Source organism: Amborella trichopoda, chromosome 9, assembly GCF_054954075.1.
Source record: "Amborella trichopoda isolate Santa Cruz 75 chromosome 9, AtrichopodaSantaCruz75HAP2 v2.0, whole genome shotgun sequence".
Classification (NCBI taxonomy): Eukaryota; Viridiplantae; Streptophyta; class Magnoliopsida; order Amborellales; family Amborellaceae; genus Amborella; species Amborella trichopoda.
In genome coordinates, this window is record NC_142344.1 from 52,543,184 (window position 1) to 52,564,277 (window position 21,094).

Here is a 21,094-nt window from a genome sequence, read left to right on the forward strand (position 1 = left end):
TGGTGGTTTCGGGCTGATGCATCAACATAATGCCTTACCCTCCATTTCCATCATTTAGGGTTGGCAATGGACCTGACTAGACTCGGGATCCGATGGGTACACCCAATCTTGGGTCTGGGTATAGGTAATTTTGGATCCAAATACTATTTGGGTATGGGTCTAGGTCCAGCCGGATTCGACCCTTACCCATAGTCATAGGATATATGATAGCAATCATGTGTCATACGCACTAGGTGTTCATATTGTCATAATATTGGTAATATTTGCAATATTATTGGTCAAAAAAAAGAAGCTCATAGTTATAGGGTATATGATGATAAAAAAAAAAAAAAAAGCTCATAGCTATAGGGTGGCAATAGATCCGACCAGACTTGGGATCCGAATACTATTCAGGTTCGGGTCTAGCCAAACCCAACCCATTGCCGCCCCTACCATCGTTGATATGTCAAAAAAAAGGCAAAAAAAACCACTCCCTCCTCTCTTACTCATAGAATGTGTATTACTTGAACAAAAAGTGAGAATAAGAGTACATGCTGCGTTTTTTTCCTTTGAATCCATTAACAATATTTCATTGAGATGATGAAATTGATACAAAGCAAGAGCCAAAAGGCCAGAGAAATAAGAATAAATTAAAGAACGAAGCAAAAAGGAGTACGAAACCGTCCCAACCTTAGCAAGCGCGTCCGCCATAGAATTCCGCTATGTTAACATACAAATAGATGACCTGACTGTTGAGTTTAAGTGACATTTAAAGGCTTAAAGAGAGATTGTATAAACTTTTAAATAAATGAATCATAAACTCAATTGAAGTGTATTCATTTTGTGGATATATTAGACAAATGCAATTTGTTGATACTCGGACTTGGCTTGACGTGCTAGGCCAGCCGAGTTGGAAAACCCAAAGTACCTGGGCATAGAGATGGAACCGATGAGGGTTTAGTGAGTTAGGCCTTGATCAGGTCAGAGTATGCCCAGATGAGAGCCGAGGGACTATGTGATTCTTGTGTGTGATGAATAGTTTATAAATATAAAACTAAAACATCATCGTTGTTTCATCACATGGCATGTACATAGATAGTCGTACTAAGATAGTAATCCACCATTAAGGGTAAAACGTGTACATGTGCGATAGATTATCCCTATGCACCATAGAGTCATGGTTGCATCATGGTCTGACGGATATTAGTTTGTCTCAAGGGAAGAACCTAAAATCCACAGATTGAGATTATGTTCTCTAGCCCATTGATTGACTTTGGTGGTCTAATCATAAATTCTTGCACTTGGCTGTGGGTCACGGGAACTGCTGGGTTAGTTTGAGAAAGCTAGTGTGGATCGTAGTCCATAGTTGAATGTAAAACGTTCTTGTACGTTGATTAAATATTATACCTATTTAGATCCAATTCCCATAGAAAATAATTTAATTTAATTAATTTTATGTTATTTTATTTTTAGAATGTTTATTTGAATTTGAGTAATGATCCTGTGAGACCCTCCCACACCCATGTGTGTAGGACCCCAAGTGATCACTATTAAATTTGGCACATATCTCCAGAAAAGTCAAGTCTCACACTCATGTGTAACTTTTCTAGAGATCTGTGTCAAATTTAATGGTGATCCGTTGGGGTCCTACACACATGAGTGTGGGAGGGTCTTATATGATCGTTACTCTTTGATTTTTTATGAATATTCAGATATTTTAATTTTGTCACATGGATTTATAAATCAAGAGAAATTCAACTTTTAAAGCTTTAAATAAACTAAGAGACATATAATCTTAAAAATGAAAAATAATTTTCTAAATAATTATTGGAAGCTTATTTACTCACATGGGACAATTGGGCGGGGCTCATGAGTGGCAACCAAAGGGTGGCACACCCCACCTATAGGGCATGCTTCTTCTTACTAATTATGGTGAGACATATCTCATGCTAGTTGGCTTTCTTTTTGTGGGATAAAGCCTACTTGCATTAAAGGAATTAAATTAAATGGTTTTAAAATGTCTTATAGAACAATAAGGTTTTGATAAAAGAATAATGAATGGATATTTACTACTAGAGAAAGTAAATAAATATTTTCCTTATTTAACTTATTTGACTTGTTTAAGAAAGGGAGGATAAGATCTAGCAGCTTCTTTAGCATCTTGATGGTGGATCTAGAGAATGGATGACTCACGTATCTCACACCACAAGTCTCAGTAAATCGATCGTCAAGATTTGCTCCTACAATTTTATGACAAACGCTAATGCATGAAAAATCTATAAAAAATATCATTCTCCCTCTCAAGATCTCTACACCTCTTCTCTCCTTGAGATTAAGCTCTCTCTCTCTAATCTCTCTAAGGTGCATGCCCCACCCTAGGTTAACTTGACTCTCTCTCTCTCATGAGCTCTGGATCAAGATAGTTTGTTTGTGATTTTGGGTAGCAAAGGGATCTTCCTTTAGCTAGCAATTTTCTCTCTCATCTCCTTGATTTATATCTCTCATAAAGATCAAGCCAAGGGGCTTGAATTTGACTAAAGTATTGAGACTTTAGATGGGTAGTTCTAGATTGGGATCTATATGGATTGTTTGAATTTTGCCATAAGAAGGAGAAATCTATAGACCGATCAAATATCCCGAGCATCATCGAAAGGAAGAGACTTGGTGTAGGGTATAATAAGCCTGGTTGAAGTAATCTCCGGCGTTTTTACTTCTTTAAAGTTTTATTTGTGCTATGTTCTTCTTATCTCATGAAGCAAAGGGTCTAGGTTTTTTCTTTATTGTATAAAAGCTTTGTTTTAAATGGTAGCAAGTGAAATCTTATATTTCTTTATTTATTTGTTTCAATGAAATTTAATTGTAATTGGACATTATAAGTGATCTTGCCGATAAAAGAAAAATAACATTTTTAAATATATACATCGTGCATTATCACATAGTCCATCTTTCACTTACTCCCTCTAAGATGAAATTAAATCTTTGCCCTCATCTCATTCCATCTCAGTGGGGTTGAAAGGGAGTCGGTATACCATTTGATCACATGGGAAGAGTCCCCTTCAATAACCAGATGCTGAAATTGGTGGTCAAGATTCAACGCACAAAATTTAAGACTCAGCAGATCAGCTTCATTCGCCTGATAGGGCAGTAGAACACTTCGTATAAACAAGTCGGTAAATTTGGTTTGAGAGTGGTCCTACATGATATTCTTAAAATCCATATGTGCCTGCACCCATTGAATAATTGCTTGCATGATGGCCTGCTTTATTAAATCCTCAGTCTTGGATTTATTTTCAAATTTTGAAATTTCATTCTTTCCAAATATGCCACAATGGTTATCTTCCATAATATTTGCCAAATTATGAAAATGGCATAACACTCATTTGCACGAGCATTTGTGGCATCGTCTCTGGCATGTTTATAATTTTTAACTCTAAAGAGGTAAGGGTACTTCGCTCATTCCATTAAGACTTCTTTGAAGGTGAAATTATCAAAGTGACCCTACTTGTTCAGATTTCTCGACACTAAACAAGGACAATCTAGGACCTCTTTTCCAAAATACATGCGATTGAAATACAAATTTAAATGTAATTGACCCTTTTAGTAACTTTATTAGGAGTTTCAAATTGATATTTGGTTGAAGTTTGTATAAGGTCGTCTCTTTATACTGTAGAAATAAGGCGCACCACCAATAAGATTTATTTATCATAAGGTTTTTTTCTTAGTTAATAAATTTAAAATTTAAAATTTAAAAAGTGGTACAGATCGAGTAAATCAATAATCACTTGAAAATAGACGGTCCAAATAACTTGTTAAAAAATGCACTGTTTTTTTGACTTAAAATTATTTTTTTCTTCATGCCAATTCATCCAAAGGTCAAGATGATCCATTGGAGGGTCCCGGAATACTCTCCACTAAGGGATCGCGTTTTTCCCAAATTACGGACGACACTTTCACAAGTTACCCCCTGTACAAACACCGGACATGTGGGGTTTATATACCATACAAAACTACTGCATTTTTTTTAAATAATCTCTCTCAACCCTTATCTCTCTCACGCTCTCTCCTTCCAAACCATCTCTCTTTCTCCTTTAGCCCATTTCTCTACCCTATATAAATTTAGACCGGAACAGTACCATATTGGCATTAGATCAAAAGACCCAACATCAAAAGTAACAAGAGATAACTCACTGTAACTTATAAATCTGGATTAATTGAAAAGAACAATATAAATCTAATTCTCGTACACTACGTAGGCCATTTTGCAATGATAAAAAACTTCATAAAAAAAAATCCACGAATTAAAGAGAATACAAATTTCATGAAAACATCAAAAGATGCCATCTTTCTCTGAAATCATGCCATTTGTGGAAAAGAATTGCTGAACAAATCACCATCAAACACCATGGGAGAGGAGAAAAGTGCAGAGTTTCAGCTATGGTCCTCACATTCCCTTCTCATGAGAAGAAGCTTTTCAGCAAGGAAAATGGCGGTTGTCCGATCCTAAAGAACCAGTTAGTGGCCACCATATTCCACTCTATTAACCTTCACCCCGTTCTCCTTTGGCCTATCTATTTGCTTTGGCATATCTATTTGCTAAGGTTTGCTTTGGCATATCTATTTGCTAAGGTTAAGGGAGAGAGATGGGTTGAGAGAAAAAAAGGTCGAGATCTATTATTTTTGAAAAAAATCAATATTTGGAGAGAGAGAGGGGGTTTGTTGATTTTGGAGATATCAGATAGATGTTGGTATTTCAAACATTAAATATTTGTTTTGCTTTGTATGATATAAACTTCACCTGTTCGGTATTCGTATTACAAAGAGTAAATTGAGAAAAAACATGGGAGAGGGTGGGTACTGCCCGAGGACGATCCCATTTTGTAATAGGACAAGTTTATATAGAGCCGAGGCTCTAAACAATCAAATTAGAGCCTATATCAAAATTTTAAGTAGAAGATGTTGTTTTGAGGCCCAAATATCATCAAATTGATCATCTCGACATCAAGATGCATGAACATGCGAAAAAAATAGATTTCAAGTTTTGAAAATAGTCCATTTTGTAACGTATTTGTTGACCGTCAATTTTCAAGATTTTCAAGTTTTTATAAATCTGTCAATCTATACTATTTTTGAAATTTCAAACTTTATAAATAAAAATAAAAACATATTTTAATGCTTTCATGAAGATTTATAGTATTGAAACCACAATTCTCGATGATACTATTTGAAGATAGGCTTTAATTTGATTGTTTAGAGCCAGGGCTCATACAAACCGCACCCCCAAATGGTCCCTACGTAAATTTCTATTTGCCCCCCATGACAGCACAAGAGCACTTTGGGTCTCGCACTATTTAAGAAGCAGTTCCCGATATCTCACAATGTTTGGTTGGAGACATCTCGTTTCAAAGTCGGGTGTTAGCCAAGGATGGACACATCGCTGCTGTCCGTTTCTCGCAGCTAACGGTTGGCCCTTGCTTTATCACACTGTTTGAAAACCAAATCCAGCATATTAATGACGAGATGGGATACGATTATTCGTACAAGGACTTTTCAGTCTTCGCTCATTTAGTCGGTGTGAATTAGGGTGGCGCGCTTTGGGTTTCTGAAACCTTATCGTGATGCAGAAGCCTCGGCATCGTATCCGATTCAACTGAGCACCTTTTCTTCAGTTGAGAAATCTGGCTTTTCAGTTTGTTACCTTTGCCCTAATTCTTGGAGGAGAACTCAATTCTTCACTGAAAATTCAGCGAACAAGAATTCAGAAGCTTCAAAGGGTCTTCAAAATGACTCCAAAAAGAAGCTTTCTCGAGGTAAACCTCTGTTTCTCTCTATCTATCTAAGAGAAATCCAAGTTAACATACTCTCTATCTCTCTCTCTCTCTCTCTCTCACTGTCTAATTCTCTGAACTGTAATTGCGTCATTTGGATTTTATGTTTCATAAAAAATCATTTGGAGTTTCCCTCCAAGGACTCTCTTTCTCTCTCTCTCTCTCTCTCTCTCTCTCTATATATATATATATATATATATATTTATATGCGTCACTTGGACCCTTAGATAACTACAAATGGATCATCAGTGTAGAGTATGAAGATCTTTTTTGTTTTTTTAATTTATTGTTTTTCTTGCCAACTTTAGACAATTGTTTAGAGGATGTGATTTTCCTGCGGAATATAGTTTGAGTAATCCAGGATATTGTAGAGTTTGTCTATTGATTCGAAGGATACCATCAGCAAATTATTCAGAAGGTTGTGTACAATATTTCAATTTGTATGTGAATTCGACAATGGGTTTCATTTGCTTATCAAGCGGATGATTTGTAGTTGGGGTGAAAGCCATAGTTATAATCCTTACCAAACCTAAGGTAAGCTCATGGTCAGTAAATGTGGGCCTTTAACTGAACTTTTTAGGAGAAGTCGTAGATTTTCATGCCATGAGCATTTTAGCTACGATTCCTTTGAAGTTGAAAAGACGTCTTCTAAGGAAAAAAGTTTATATAAGGTTTCAACCTTAAACTATTGAGGTAATGTGCACCTCAAAAATCCTCTAGAATAGAGTATTTGGATGTTGCAGAATCTCGATATCAAGATTTGTGGATATAAAGAAAAAAAAAGAACTTCAAGATTTTCAAGTGTTATCTGGACCGTCTATATTCGAGATTTTTTATTGTTTATAGATCTCTTGATCCACACCATTTTTTAAATTTAAAATTTTACAACTAGGTATAGAAATGGATTTTCAAGCCATCATAAGGTTTCCGACACGTGAACTACCATCTCCAAGCAAATTTTGGAGGCACCTTACTTCTACAGGTGCCTTATACAAACCTCACCCGTCTTCCAAATCATGGACTAGTCCGATGCAAAGTGGCTGTAAATGAATGGAAGCAAACACATAACAAGTATATATATATATATATATATATATATATATATATATATATATATATATATATATATATATATATATATATATATATATATATATATATGAAAAATGCTGGGATTAACCCATTAGCTCATATGAACATATGACCCCGGCTAATCTGATGGTCACGACCTCATTTCGTATTTGAATTTTAATTTTTTTAATATTAATCCAAATAATTTGAAATTTTAAGTGTTTATTCTTCTCATCAAGTCGTACTTAACAAAAATATCTTAAAAATATTTTTCAAAAACTAAATTGACAAAAATACCCCCCAAATTTTTAAGGGTATTTTGGTAATTTTTATTATCTTGCAAATTTTGTTTTGATATTTTTATTAGATTATCCTATTTTTGAAAAACACGTGGCTAAAATTTCAAATTATTTTGATTTGTGGAAAAAAAAATTAAAATTAAAATACGAAATGAGGTCGTGACCATGGCCCAGATTCAATCTTGGCTTTTGGACTCATATGAACGCATATGCTCCTATGAGCTAGTGGGCTAATCTCAGCATTGTCCTATATATAGAAATTTGTTTCAAGAGGCGGGGATCGCATTTCTACATTTCCATAGTTTATGATAATGAAGGTTGTAGCTGTATGGTGGTGCTTTCTTTATTCGTGACTATTCCCAATCAAACAAAAAAGAAAAAGGGTTCTGATTGCAAAGGTGAAGTAGAGGTTTAAATAGAAAATCTGCATTATTGGAAATTTTGATCCAAGATCACCATCAAAATCCAGCGCATGGCTATTTTCGTCAGTAATATTAACTATTACTTTAAAATTCCAGAGTCCTTGCTTGAGCCCAAAACACCAAATCCCAATAGTTGATTGTCAAAAATTTGACTAAAAAGAAAGCTCCTTAGCAGTGAGACTCCTTGGAATATTTTGACATAAAATTTAAGGAATAAATGACGAGCATCACACTCTCAGTATCTCTCTCGCTTTCTCTCTCTCTCTCTCTCTCAGTATCTCTCTCTCTCTCTCTCTCTTCTTAGTCACGAGACTCCAATGGTTTCATGTAGTACTTAACAATGTGGAGTTTTGGTATCTTTGTGATCTGTAACAAATTGGAGTCTGTGTAGTGTATTAGTTCTGCCTAAGCGACACCCTAAAAGCTCCATTTTCTTAAAATGAAACTTAGTATATGCATTGTGTAGTTTTGCAGATTTCGTTTTTTTTTTTTTTGATAAAGTTAACTTTTGTATTGCTGTGAGAGTAACATGATACAGAAAGGCTATTCGAGAGTACCCACAAGTCGGGCCTCTCAGTAAAAAAAAAGAGGTCAAAATACCCTATACAAAAAAGTTGGGGCTTATAGAATTGTCCGATTACAAGGGATGTACTGGATCGTGAATAAAGAAATGTGCACCTACTGTGGTCCAGTGCAAAAAAGGAGATGGACTAGCGGCTATAATAAAACTACAACAAGTGTGAATAACCAAAGGTATGCCCACAGTGGTCCAGAGCAAGAAATGGACCGGCGGCTTCTATTGAACAACTGCAACCCAAAAAAAATACTTGTCTAGGCAAGGTCTTCTGCTAGTGTCCTAGCTCTGTCTTTCGTCAGAAGATCGACGACCTTGTTGGACGTCCTCCAAATATGCTTCCAGGAGACGGCCATATCCCTGCAAGTGTAAGCAATCTCATCAAATATAGGGGATAAGTACTACGGAGGTGGTGTGGTCCCCGCTGCCCAGGAAATAATATTTTGAGCGTCTCCTTCTACACAAAGGTGTGATCCCCAAGTACGATTAAAGCGTTTAATCCCCAAAAGCTTAGCCATGGCTTCACTGAGAGTCTTCATGGCCTAAGTGCTCGGAATAAGTGAGCATGATGTTGTGTTGATGGTCGCTGAAGACTCCACCGGCTCCCGTTGGGCCAGGGTTCCCTAGAGAGCAACCATCGAAGTTAAGTTTGATGGTGCCTTCTGGAGGGGCCAACCAGTTGTCTGGAACTTCATTTTTATGGCCTTGAAAGATCTTGGCGTTCCTTTCTAACCAAACGAACCATAAAGTTGCTGCAACCATAGCCTTCCATAAAGGTCTTCTAGCCTTCGGCCAATGAGAGGGGAGGTACGAGGAGATTAGAACTGTGATCGAAGGTGAGGTGACCCATTGGAGTTCAAACAGCTGGATTAAGAGGCCCCACAGGTCGTGTGCTATGTTACAGTGGATGAAAAGGTGTGGGTTCGATTCCTCGTCGCTTAGACATAGCACACATCTGTTAGGGATAGGAATCCCTTTCTTTTGGAACTGGTCAAGTCTGAGAGCCCTTTGGGAACATGCAATCCAGTTGAAGGTCTGCACTTTAGGAGGGGTGATGGTTGACCAAACCTTGGAGAGGACAAAGATGGGTGTAGTTTTGTAGATTTCATTCTGGGATTGAATAATTTCCCGGTCCTGAAGGTGACATTTCAGAAAAAAACTTCTTTTGAAATAAACGAGAAGAAAGAAGGACAACCTTTTGACACCCTAATTGCGGATGGGCCGAATTGTTGGATGCCAAAACTCTTCTCTTGCTTGTTGCTTCTTTGTTGGTCACACAAGCTTTGGAAACTTTCATTCTTCTTTGTTTTTAAAAAATTTAAAAGAAACATAAACTAGAGAATTTTGGAAGATTCTCATTTTAAAGAAGTCCCTCGACCATCCCATTCCTTCACCCCTGCCCCGTCCCCCCTCCCCTCTCGTCCCCCGTTTTTCCTCCCCTTTTCTTTCTCTCCTCCCTTTTTTTGTCCCTGCTTGATGCATGTTCCCACTCTTGAATATGGGCTTGGGTGTGGGAGCTTGACCCGGTACCCACTCAGGTGGGACCTAGGCCAACTAGTCTCTGGCTTAGGAGGAGAAGTCCCTTGACCATTCCATTCCTTCCTCCCCCTCCCCCCTCTTCCCCCTTTTCCCTCCTCTTTTCTTTCTCTCCCCCTTTTAATGGGTAAAAATACCTTTTTTTTTGTCCCTGCCCGATGCATGTTACCACTCTTGAATCTGGGCTTGGGTGTGGGAGCTTGACACTTGGTATTCATTCACTCAGGTGGCACGTAATCCAACTAGTCTCTGGATTAGGAGGCCTGTCTAGGTGAGTCGCCTTGGGCCCCTTTGCTTAGTCAGCCTACATGGCTGACTTTTACTACATTGAGTTGTAACTTTTAGAGGAGCGTTTATCGTTTAGAAGAAATGCTTTTTAAAGCTACATGACAAATGCGGCAAGTATTCGTATTGGGTCAGAGTGAGCCGCATGGGTCTCATGATCCCATAAATGCGATATTCATGGCAAAAGAAATATATTATTCATGATCAAATTAATTGCCAAACTAGACACCTTTACCCCTGACGAATATGGATGAAGTATAACATTTACATTTGTACTTGTAAACATGCTTTGCACTAATAACTGTCTGCATGGATTGATGGTCTTGTTACATTTTTAGATATTTTGAATACACAATCAGGGTCATTTTATGATTTTTGACACTTGAAGAAACTTTGATGTAATGGAAAACAAGCATTCTTCTTCAGGAGAAGTTTAATACAGTGATCTTGATATTATTTGATCGCCCATATTTTCACATTTTTTAATTACTCTGTGAGCAACATTGGTGTCATCCAAAATCTCAAAACATGTGTAAAGCTCTTTTAAATGCTTGGCAACTGTAAACGACATGAGCAGGCAAGCTCACTCTTCCAAACCATGCTCGTAAAAGGACTCAGACCAACAATTGATATCTGTGCAAGTATGCACCACTTCTGGGTGCTTATGGCCTCAGTGGTTGTCTTGACAAAATATTTCATTTAAAATGATGAAATGAAGTCCATTTCTGATTGTAAACCTAATATCTGCACATTGACACTTCTCATGAACTGTTGCATTCGAGAGTCCCGTTTTGATAGAATTAATTGCGTCTTTGATTATGGGGTTGAACTTAACCACTGTCACAATTGTATGATTGATGGATGTGGCATGGGTCGAATGCTCAACCATATGGAAGAGTCACTACCATAAATACTTGTAACAGGTAGATGCGTACTGCATATATACACCATGAATGCTTTTATTTGGCTTTATGTTAACCATGGACAGATTGAAGAAATGGAGAAGTGGTATGATAAACTCAGCACATGGGTATGGAGCCAGACATTCAGACTCTTAATATCTTGATTAAGTCGAATGGTAGAGGTGGTATGCATCAGAAAATGACATTAATACTGGATTTTATGAGGAGGTGGTATTTCTCAACAACAACTGTGAGTTTTAATACAATTACAGAAACTTTTGGAAGTGAGGGAAACATTGAAGAAATGGAGTGTATCTTCCGTATGATGAAAGTGCAGGGGGTGAAACCAAATTGTACCACTTACTGCTCTCTTATCAATGGATATTTATAAAGTGGGACTTCTGGAAAAGATCTGCCAATTTTGAGACAATTGGATAGTTCTGGAGTGTTTCCGGATGCCTGACTTTTCTACTGCATCATCATTACACATGTGGTGCTGGAAATTTGGAAACAATTGGAGGAGATGTTTGCAATGACGAAGGAAAAGCAGTGCAAACTTGATTATGTAGCATTATCAACTATGGTCTATACTCACACCAATCAAGGTATGGTTGAGGCTACCTCTGAGGTGGAAACTAAAATGTGGCATGTGGAGCAGCATAGTTCTGGAAGTGTATTTGTCTTCTTTTTGTTCTTTGGTATTTCACACCTTTATATTTGTTGCTGTTCATTGGAAATTCAGTTCAATTGCTCTTTCTCTCTCTTCCAAACCCCGCATTCCACCCCACCCAAGAAAAAGGAACAAGAAAAAAGAAAAAAAATGGAAGACTGTGATACCTAAAAACTTCATTTGGCTTTTTCTTTCGAGTTTGGCAGCAGTATGGGGCCTCTCTCTCTCCATCTCTCTTATGTACACTCTATCTGTCTGTCGTTAGCTGCAGATAAGGTTCCAAATGTGTTGATATTCGCATGCAGTGATGCATATGCATTCTCATGTAACTGTTTTATTTCTGCCATTTTGTGTCATCTCTAAATCATTGTTCATGAGCCGTTTTTTTTTTTGCAAATTGGAATATGCTCTGGGACTTATGCACACATAATGATAGTAGTATCAATAAGATGTTAAGTAGGGAGTCGTGACCGTGCAAGAGTAGGAGTTAAATAAAATTGCTTTCATGGAAGAATTAGTTTTTGAGATGTATGCATGTCTTGCTCTAGGTGTTACTCATATCCATGGACAGAGCAGATGTTCTCTGGGTGGCTTTTACGATTTGGAATCATCATCACCACCATTATTATTATGATTTTCTATCTTATGGATCATTTCCAATCTTTAGTAGCTAATTGATTTCACAACTGGCAACTCTAAAAAGGAAATAGTAATCTTGGTTCAAATTTTTTCTTTTCCAAATATATTTATATTATGTAGATTTCTTTCCTGGTATTATTCTATGTTTTTTCCTCCTTACATGTTATCGGATAGTGATGGTATCATATTGTTGATTAATGAAATGGTTGGAGATACTTTGAATCAACAGGTGCCTGATTGGTCAGGGACGACCTATTGTTATGGACATTGAGTGGCATGGAGCTTTCTCTCTTGATTGACGAAAATATTTCCCAACTTGCACTGCTGAAAAAGAAGAGTTACTAATCTCTATGGTGACAAAGGGCATAAATGGTAATTTTGTGAGTGATACAATGTGACATTACCAGAAGCTGAGAATATTGTTTATCTGCTGCTGCCCGATCTCATTGGCAATGCAAAGCAATTCTAGTAATTTCTTGTCCCTAATCCTTTGAGATGCAATTGATTACATAATTTTCTAATTATGGTATGGTTCTGAATAAATACTCTCTCTCTCTCTCTTGGCCCCTTCCCTTCTCTCCCTCCCCCCACCCTTCCCATCAAAATTTGCAGGTTTCATTCTAAATTTGTTGTAGGTTTCATCTATGTTTGTTGTTGCTGTTGTTGTTTTCTTGGTTGCAAGGCTAGATGAACATGATTTGCATTCCTGTTCATACTAGCATGGATTTCCCAAAAAGTGGTTGCTGGAGCGCGTTCAGCCTAATTATGTATTATGTGGTATGCTATCTCTAGCACACCAAGTGTGCCATCTAGCAGCGAAAAGCTGGTTTTCCATGTGGTGTTAATGATCACCACTTCTAATTTCTTTGTCAACCAGTCTCCAACAATATCTCAGGCATTAGTCTGGTTAGGGATACCTTTCTCAGAGCTGTTGCCTGTCTCTATCTAGATTGCATTTGATGGGTAGTCAAGGAGAAGATCATACCTGCCCTCCTTGTCATTATGGCAACGTAGACTGCTGAGTGGTTATCTCCAAGCTGTTCTTTGCCTTGGCAAGCTTGGTGCATAGATTATGAGTGTGCGGCGACCTTATTCCAGATCAGGATAACTTCATTATTTGGTTGACAGTGTTACTCTTCAAGTGTGATTATCGAAGTCAGAATATTGAATATGAAGTGACTTCCTGGTCTAGTCTCGCAACCAATTGGCTGATGGTTCTTCTACCTTAGTTTCCATTATAGGGCCCTTAGCCACATATCCAGCCAATAATGTGTGTGCTTGACAGAGTCTATAATCTCCTATGTTAGAATTAATGTGTGTGCTTGACAGAGTCTATAATCTCCTATGTGTTTCTCCTATGTTAGAATTAATGTGTGTGCTTGACAGAGTCTATAATCTCCTATGTGTTTCTCCTATGTTAGAATTAATCAATCTGGTTATTGCTTGTCTAGATTTTCTTCCATTCTCTTCATCACTGAAGACAGAGGAAGATTTCTTGTTTTCTCCCTTTAAGCAGATGTTGCTTTTGGGATGTATATTTACATCTAGAATATAGAACCAGGTATATTTTTGGCAAGAGATTTAATGCCAACAGATCTGTATACAGGAAAATCGTTGTTATCACAACTTCACAAGATGCATATATATTGATTAAAATTGGAAATACCTGTGTAATCTTGTGTTTGCAAGTCCATTGCCATATTTCCTCCATTAATTATCCATTTCTCATTTAGGGTAGTTCAGCAGTGGGATTCAAACTTGGTTGTATTTTGCCAGTTCTTAACACCTTAACCAATTGGCAAAGGGGCTGGAGTCGTGGTGGTGGTCCCCCCACATCCTGTTCACCATGTTGTGGTTTCCATTCCCATTTACACCACCCCAATAACACCTTCAAAAAACTAACTCCTAAACTATTTCGAAAAATGGGTAGGGGCTTGTTTGCCCCATTGAATTACCCCCCAAAAAAGAAAACACCTTAACCAATACTAATCTGGTTAGGGGGTGCAATTTGGTTCAAGTGGAAAGCTCTAAAAGGGTAAGGAAGAGGCCCAAAACGACATGGATAGAAGTAGTGAAAATAAAATGGTGATTTTTAATCTTATTAAGAGTATGACCCTTGATAAAAAAGAATAGAGGAACAAGATTCACATGGCCTACCCCAAATATTTGGAATAAGGCTTGGATGATGATGAATTATCGATTTCTTTTTTATGGTAGTTCAGCAGTGCAATTCAAAGTTGAATGTAGTTTGGCAGCTCTTAACACCTTAACCAATCACACCCTCACCTGATTCCTCCGTTATTCAAAATTATAATTTTCTGTTTCTTGGCTTTTTTCAAAATTTTAGAAAGTGTGGTGAAGATGTACTGATGGTTTTCCTTCTCTTTTGACGGCCTAAATGATATTGGATGCATGGAGCCAGTGGCAATGCTGAAGACAACAAGCAACATATATGCAAATTACCCATGGTTTGATATGTTATCATTTTCGACAGATAAATGGGTATTCTTTCTTAACCAGCAACAGAGATTATCAAAGTTTTCGTTTCTTTTTTGTCAAACTTTAGCAAAATAATATAATATCATGTTCCTTTTGATTTATCTGTTCTTTTTTTCTTCCTCTTTTTTTTTTCTTTTTTTAAATGACTTACATTGCATTCTTATTTTACACATAAAGAAATGTAAACAAAATAACATATAGATCACTCTTTACTTGAATTATAAAATCCTCACATGCATATGAAATTAGGGATTGTCTACAAATAAACCATTTATCATTTGTACATGGGGGGGTCACAATCATTCCCACTTATTAGATGTCAAATTGGATGGCTTGGGGTGAGTCACGAAGTCCGAGAATTGTTTTTTGGAACTTTGTGTCTATTCAATGACAGTCTTACAACCGCCCATTTTGAAATTTAAGAGACAAGAATGATTGTGACTTCTATGTACAAAAGATAAATAATCTCTTTATAGTCAATCCCGTAAAATTATGGCCTTAGATGCATGCAACATCTATACAAATTTATTGTCACCCAAATAACAACATCAACAAGCGAATTGTCAAAAAAAAAAGAGAACAACATCAACAAGCTTCTCCTCCAGCATATTCATCTTGACATAAGTGTCATCTTCCCTATTTTTCCTCTTCATATTCATCTTCATTTAGGTGTGATCTTCCTTATATATGTGCTGTGAATAGAAATCACAACTACATATTATTAGACTTGACCGATTCTCTCATCATTAGTTGGACCTCTGGCATCTTCACCTTCAATAGGCTGGTCCTCCTACATCTTCATCTTTATGTAAGTGTGATTTTTGGTATCTCTGATTCTCTGTACTATATATATAAATCATATCTGCATATTGTCAGGCTTTAATAATTCTCACATCTTCACGTGGGTGTGATTTTCTCTATTCCTATATAGTGAAAACCAATCAACCCCTGCTCTCTTGGCTCAAAGGATTAAAGTTCAAATCTTCAATCTCATTCTTTTTCTCAGTTCAAAGAAGTGGTAAGGTTCAAGCCTTCCTCACCGCTTAGCCCACTAATTGGATACATTTGATCCACAAACATACTATTTGCTACATGGCCTTCTTAAGCCTCTCGATCTCTATATTTTTGCTGACACACAAGCGTGCGAGGATATAATTCAATAATTTCCTCCCAAGAACCATACCTCTGATTGATATCACAGACCGCCTTTTTTTTTTTTCTAATATAGGAATGGTGAAAGCCTCTGGAAAACTTGGGCTCCTGGTAGACATATTCTATTGCTATATTTGGCTTTGTGTATACATATTCTATGGCTACAGATTTAAACATGGTCTCCCAGGAGCTTAGAAGAAAAATAAAGGACAATGACAAAGGTGGGGTATCAAGAAAAATGATGCCAAACAAGCCAAAGATGATGAGAGTGGGTAAATCTGTTCTAAGTTAACAAGGAAGGAACAAAAAGTATGAAAAAAACTTATCCTAGATGAAGAAAAGTGGGATGGGGGATATCCCTTCGATAGAGGTGAGGCCTTTTGATGTGCGGGAGAGGACTGGAAGTGGTTATATGTGTATGAGACAGAGAGAGTGCCAGTCCACTATTTATAATGGTGAAGGCTGAGTTACTTTACCCAACCAATTTCACTTACCATAGTTAGTTAACATTGTGATTCACTAACCACCGTTGGATAAGACCCAAGTGGAAAGCAATATTTACTCTTGGCACGCCTCTCTATTTTCAGTATTTAAACCAGCTTGGGTTTTCACACTATATGACAAAGGCAGCCTGTAATGGCAAAAATTAGACATGCCATTGATTTAAAATTAAGTTATGGCTAAACTTTGTGTAGTAGAACTTAATGCATTATGGAAATATGTGATTTCTCTAACTAAAAATAGGGTTTATTTGTTACAATGTATTTGTCCTCGTATATGTATTCTTGACCTATGGAATGTTTTTATAAGAATAGCATCTACTTTTTACTTAACTAGTTTAACGGTGCCTTTTCTTGCAGTAGGATATACATACTTTTGAACATTAAAAAAAAAGAAAAAGGATATGCATACTTTTGTGGGAAAATTATGCATAAATCCGTTATATTTAATGTTATTATAAATCAACCAAAATATTTATGTTATTACTACTATACCCATGTTTTATTCGTTATTGCAAGTTTCAACATTTTTGAAAATGACCAAATTACCTTTTTCAGAATTTCAAGATCCGAAATAATTTTTAGCGTGGTTGCCTAGATATGAAATTTTGGGATTTTCAATATCCTAAAGTCCTGAATTTTTGGATTTTTACGATTCGCATTTATTTCCCTCACAAGTTTTTGTCATGTTCTTATTGGATTTTAAAGGCTACTGGAAACACTACAAATTTCTAGTAACACAAGAAATTTCCAGTAGCCTCTCAACATTTTTGGACTTTCAAATTTTCAAATTTTTTTAATTCTAGGACATTCAAAATTTGAAAATACGATGATTTCATTCTTTGAAAAACCGAAAGGCTACTGGAAACACTACAAATTTCCATTTGCCTCTCAACATTTTCGGACTTTCAAAATCCAAAAGTTTTTAATTTTAGGATATTCAAAATCCGAAAATATAGTTGTTTCGGTGTTTGAAAGACCGAGAAGGCTACTGGAAACGCAACAAAATTTCAGTAGCCTTTCAACATTTTAGAACTTTCAAAATCCAAATTTTTTAAATTTTAGGATATTCAAAACTCAAAAATATAATTATTCCGGTGTTTGAAAGATCGAGAAGGCTACTGGATACGCACCAAATTTCCATTCTCTTTTTCTCTTGGGCAATTTTGGAAAAAAGTTTTGGCCAACCTGAAAACAGATATGTATGTAATATACGAAAATATGAATGTAATTAACGGTTCTTTTTGGTAGATTTGTAATAACAATAAATATAACGAATTTATTCGTAATTTTCTTTTTTTAGAGAGAGAAAGAGAGATTGGGTTCCTAGAGAGAGAGAGAGAATGGGTTGTGAGAAAGAGAGAGAAAGATTGTGTTTTTTAGAGAGAATGGGTTTTTAGAGAGAATTTTATTTTATTTTGGCTTACTACAAGTAAGAAAAGTTTGAAGAGTGAAGATTTTTTAAAAAAAAGGGGGGGGGGGGGGGGGGGGAGGGTTCTAAATGGACCGGGTCGGACTGTTATTTGGGCCAAACTTTATTGGGTTGGGCAAAACAAAGTTCAGGTCTACTGGGCCAGCCAGCCAGCCTGGTTGCAAATTTTCGGGCTTTCCCAGGCCATTTTGAGCAACAAACCTGACAATGTAAAGACTTTTTAGTCTAGCGTGTGTTGTGTGCTCCCACACGTTACCCCCGACGAATAGGGATGAAGTATATCATATACTTTGTACTCTTGAACATGCCTTGCTCTAATAGTTGTCCGCATGAATAGATGGTCTTGTTACATTTTAGGCATTTAGAATACACAATCAGGGTTATTTTATGCCTTTTGACACTTGAAGAAACTTTGATGTAATGGAAACCAAGCATTTTTCATCAAGAGAAGTTCAATACAGTGATCTTGATATTATTTGATCACCCATTTTGCAGATTTTTCAATTACTCTGCGTGCAAAATTGGTATCATCCAAAATCTCAAATATTCGTAAAACCCTTTTAAATGCTTGGCAAATGTAAATGACATGAGCAGGCATGCCCACTCTTCCAAACCATACTTGTTAAAGGACTCAGACCAACATTTGATGTCTATGCATCATTTCTGGGTGCTTATGGCCTCAGTGGTTGTTTTGACGAAACATTGCATTTAATTGATGAAATGAAGTCCATTTCTGATTGTAACCTGATATATAGTTATATAGACATTGATACTTCTCATGAACTGTTGCATTTGAGAGTCCCGTTTTGATAGAATTAATTGTCTTTGATTATGAGGTTGAACTTAACCGCTGTCGCAATTGTATAATTGATGGATGTGGCATCGCTGGAATGCTCAACCGTATGGAAGAGTTACTGACATAAATGCTTGAAACAGGTAGATGCCTACTGGATATATACACTATGTAATGCTTTTATGTGGCTTATGGTCACTATAGACAGATTGAAGAAATGAAGAAGTGGTAGTTGGTATGCATCAGAAAATGACATCAGTACTGGATTTTATGAGGAGGTGGTATTTCTCAATAACAGCTGAGTTTTAATATAATTATAGAAATGTTTGGAAGTGAGGGAAACATTGAAGAAATAGAGTGTATCTTCCATATGATGAAAATGCAGGGTGTGAAATCTAATTTTATCGCTTATTGTTCTCTCGTCAATGGATATTTGTAAAGTGGGGCTTCCGGAAAAGTGATGCAGATAAATATTAGGAAAAATTCAAAATTTTTAGTGCTATTATTTTTTTAGTTTTTATTAGAGATAAGGGATAATAAAAAGTGGCGTGACTTAGAGAGAGATAATGGATAATGGAGAGTGACGTGAGTTAGAGAGATAAGAGTTTTTTTTTTCATTTTATTTATTTATTGATTTTCTTTTCAGGTCTATTTAAAAGAAAGAAGTCCCTCATTGTAGGGTAGAGATAATGAGCATTGAGTAAATTTGATCTTGTGAAAAGATTTTTTTAAGGTGGATTTTTTTGCAGAACTTGAGAGAGGGTATATTCTCTCAATCTTTTTTATTTTATATTTTTATTTTTCTGGTTTATCATTTCTCCCTGCATCAAAAAGATTCGCCACTTTTGAGACAATTGGATAGCTCTGGAGTTTTTTTGGATGCCCAACTTTTCTATTGCATCATCATCGCACATGTAGAGCTGGAGATTTAGAAACGATGGAGGAGATGTTTGTATTGACGAAGGAAAAGCAGAGCAAACTTGATTATGTAACATTTTCAGCTATGGCCCAAGCCAACACCAATCAAGGTATGGTTGAGGCGGCTTCTGAGGCGGAAAATAAAATGCGGCATCTGGAGCAGCATAGTTCTCGAAGAGTATTTGTCTTCTTTTTGTTCTTTGGTATTTCACACCTTTATATTGTTGCTGTTCATTGGAAATTCTGTTCAATTACTCTTTCTCTCTCTTCCCCACCCCGCATCGCTCCACACCGAAAAAAAAAGGGAACAAGGAAAAGAAAAAATATGGAAGATTGCTAAAAACATTCATTTGGCTTTTTCTTTCAAGTTTGGCAGTGGTATGGGGCCTCTCTCTGTCTCTCTCATGTACACTCTATCCGTCTGTTGTTATCTGCAGACAAGGTTCCAAATGTCGCATGCGGTGACGCATATGCATTCTCATGTAACAGGTTTTACTTCTGTCATTTTGTGTTGTCTCTAAATCATTGTTCATGAGATGTTGTCAACAGTTGATTGTGTCATGTGCCAAATTGGAATATACTCAGAGACTGATGCACATATAATAATAGTATTGTCAATAAGATGTTAAGTAGGGGGCTGTGGACTGTGCAAGGGTAGAAGTGAAACAAAATTGCTTTCAAGGAAGAATTAGCTTTTGAGATTTATGCATGTCTTGTTCTAGGTGTTACTCGTATCAATGGACAGAGCAAATGTTCTCTGAGTGGCTTTTAAGATTAAGAATCATCATCACCACCATTATTATTATGATTATTATGATTTTCTATCTTATGGATCATTTCCAATCTTTAGTAGCTAATTGATTGCACAACTGGCAATTCTCAAACGGAAATGGCAACCTTGGTTCCAATTTTTTCTTTTGAAAATCAGTTTATATTGTGTGCTTTTCTTTCCTGGTATTATTCTATGTTTTTTTCTCGTTACATGTTATCGGATAGTGAGCGTATCGTATTGAACTACCAGGAGGGTTGATTAATGAAATGGTTGGAGATACTTCGGATCAGCAGGGTTCCTGTTTGGTCAGGGACGACCTATTGTTATGGACATTGAGTGGCATGGAGCTTTCTGTCTTGATTGATGAAAATGTTTCCCAACATGCACTGCTGAATAAGAAGAGTTACTAATCTCTATGGTGACAAATGTCATAAATGATAATTTTGTTAGGGATACAATGTGACATTATCTGAAACTGGGAATCTTGTTTATCTGCTACTACCCGATTGCATCGGCAATGCAAAGCAAATTCTAATAATTTATTTTCCCTCATCCTGTGAGATGCAATTGATTACAGAATTTTCTAATTATGGTATGGTTCTTATTAAATACTCTCTCTCTCTCTCTCTTCCCCCCCCACCCTTCCCATCAAATTTTGCAGGTTTCATTCTAAATTTCTTGTAGGCTTCCTTCTATATTTGTTGTTACTTTCTTGGTTGCAAGGCTAGATAAACATGATTTGCATTCCTAGCATGGATTTCCCAAAAATGGTTGTTGGAGCGCGATGAGCCTATAATTATGTGATATGTTATCTCTAGCTCACCAA

General features: G+C 36.6%; 1 protein-coding gene across 12 annotated transcripts in view; it reads left to right on the plus strand.

Annotated features, from left to right (window-relative positions):
• Positions 1-20,877, plus strand: part of LOC105421223 (LOW protein: PPR containing protein) — a 38,705-nt gene extending 17,828 nt beyond the window's left edge. Inside the window, exons 5-9 of one of the 12 annotated variants that reach the window (XR_016040303.1) lie at positions 5,231-5,786; positions 12,432-12,670; positions 14,625-14,704; positions 18,722-18,856; positions 19,225-20,197. The gene's annotated coding sequence lies outside the window, so the exon portion shown is untranslated. Of the gene's footprint in view, positions 1-5,230; positions 5,787-10,979; positions 11,499-12,431; positions 12,671-14,620; positions 14,705-18,721; positions 20,198-20,517 lie in introns of those variants that run through there. The other 11 variants (XR_016040305.1, XR_016040308.1, XR_016040298.1 and 8 more) reach the window with 11 other exon arrangements.
• Positions 20,878-21,094: the final 217 nt, after the last annotated feature.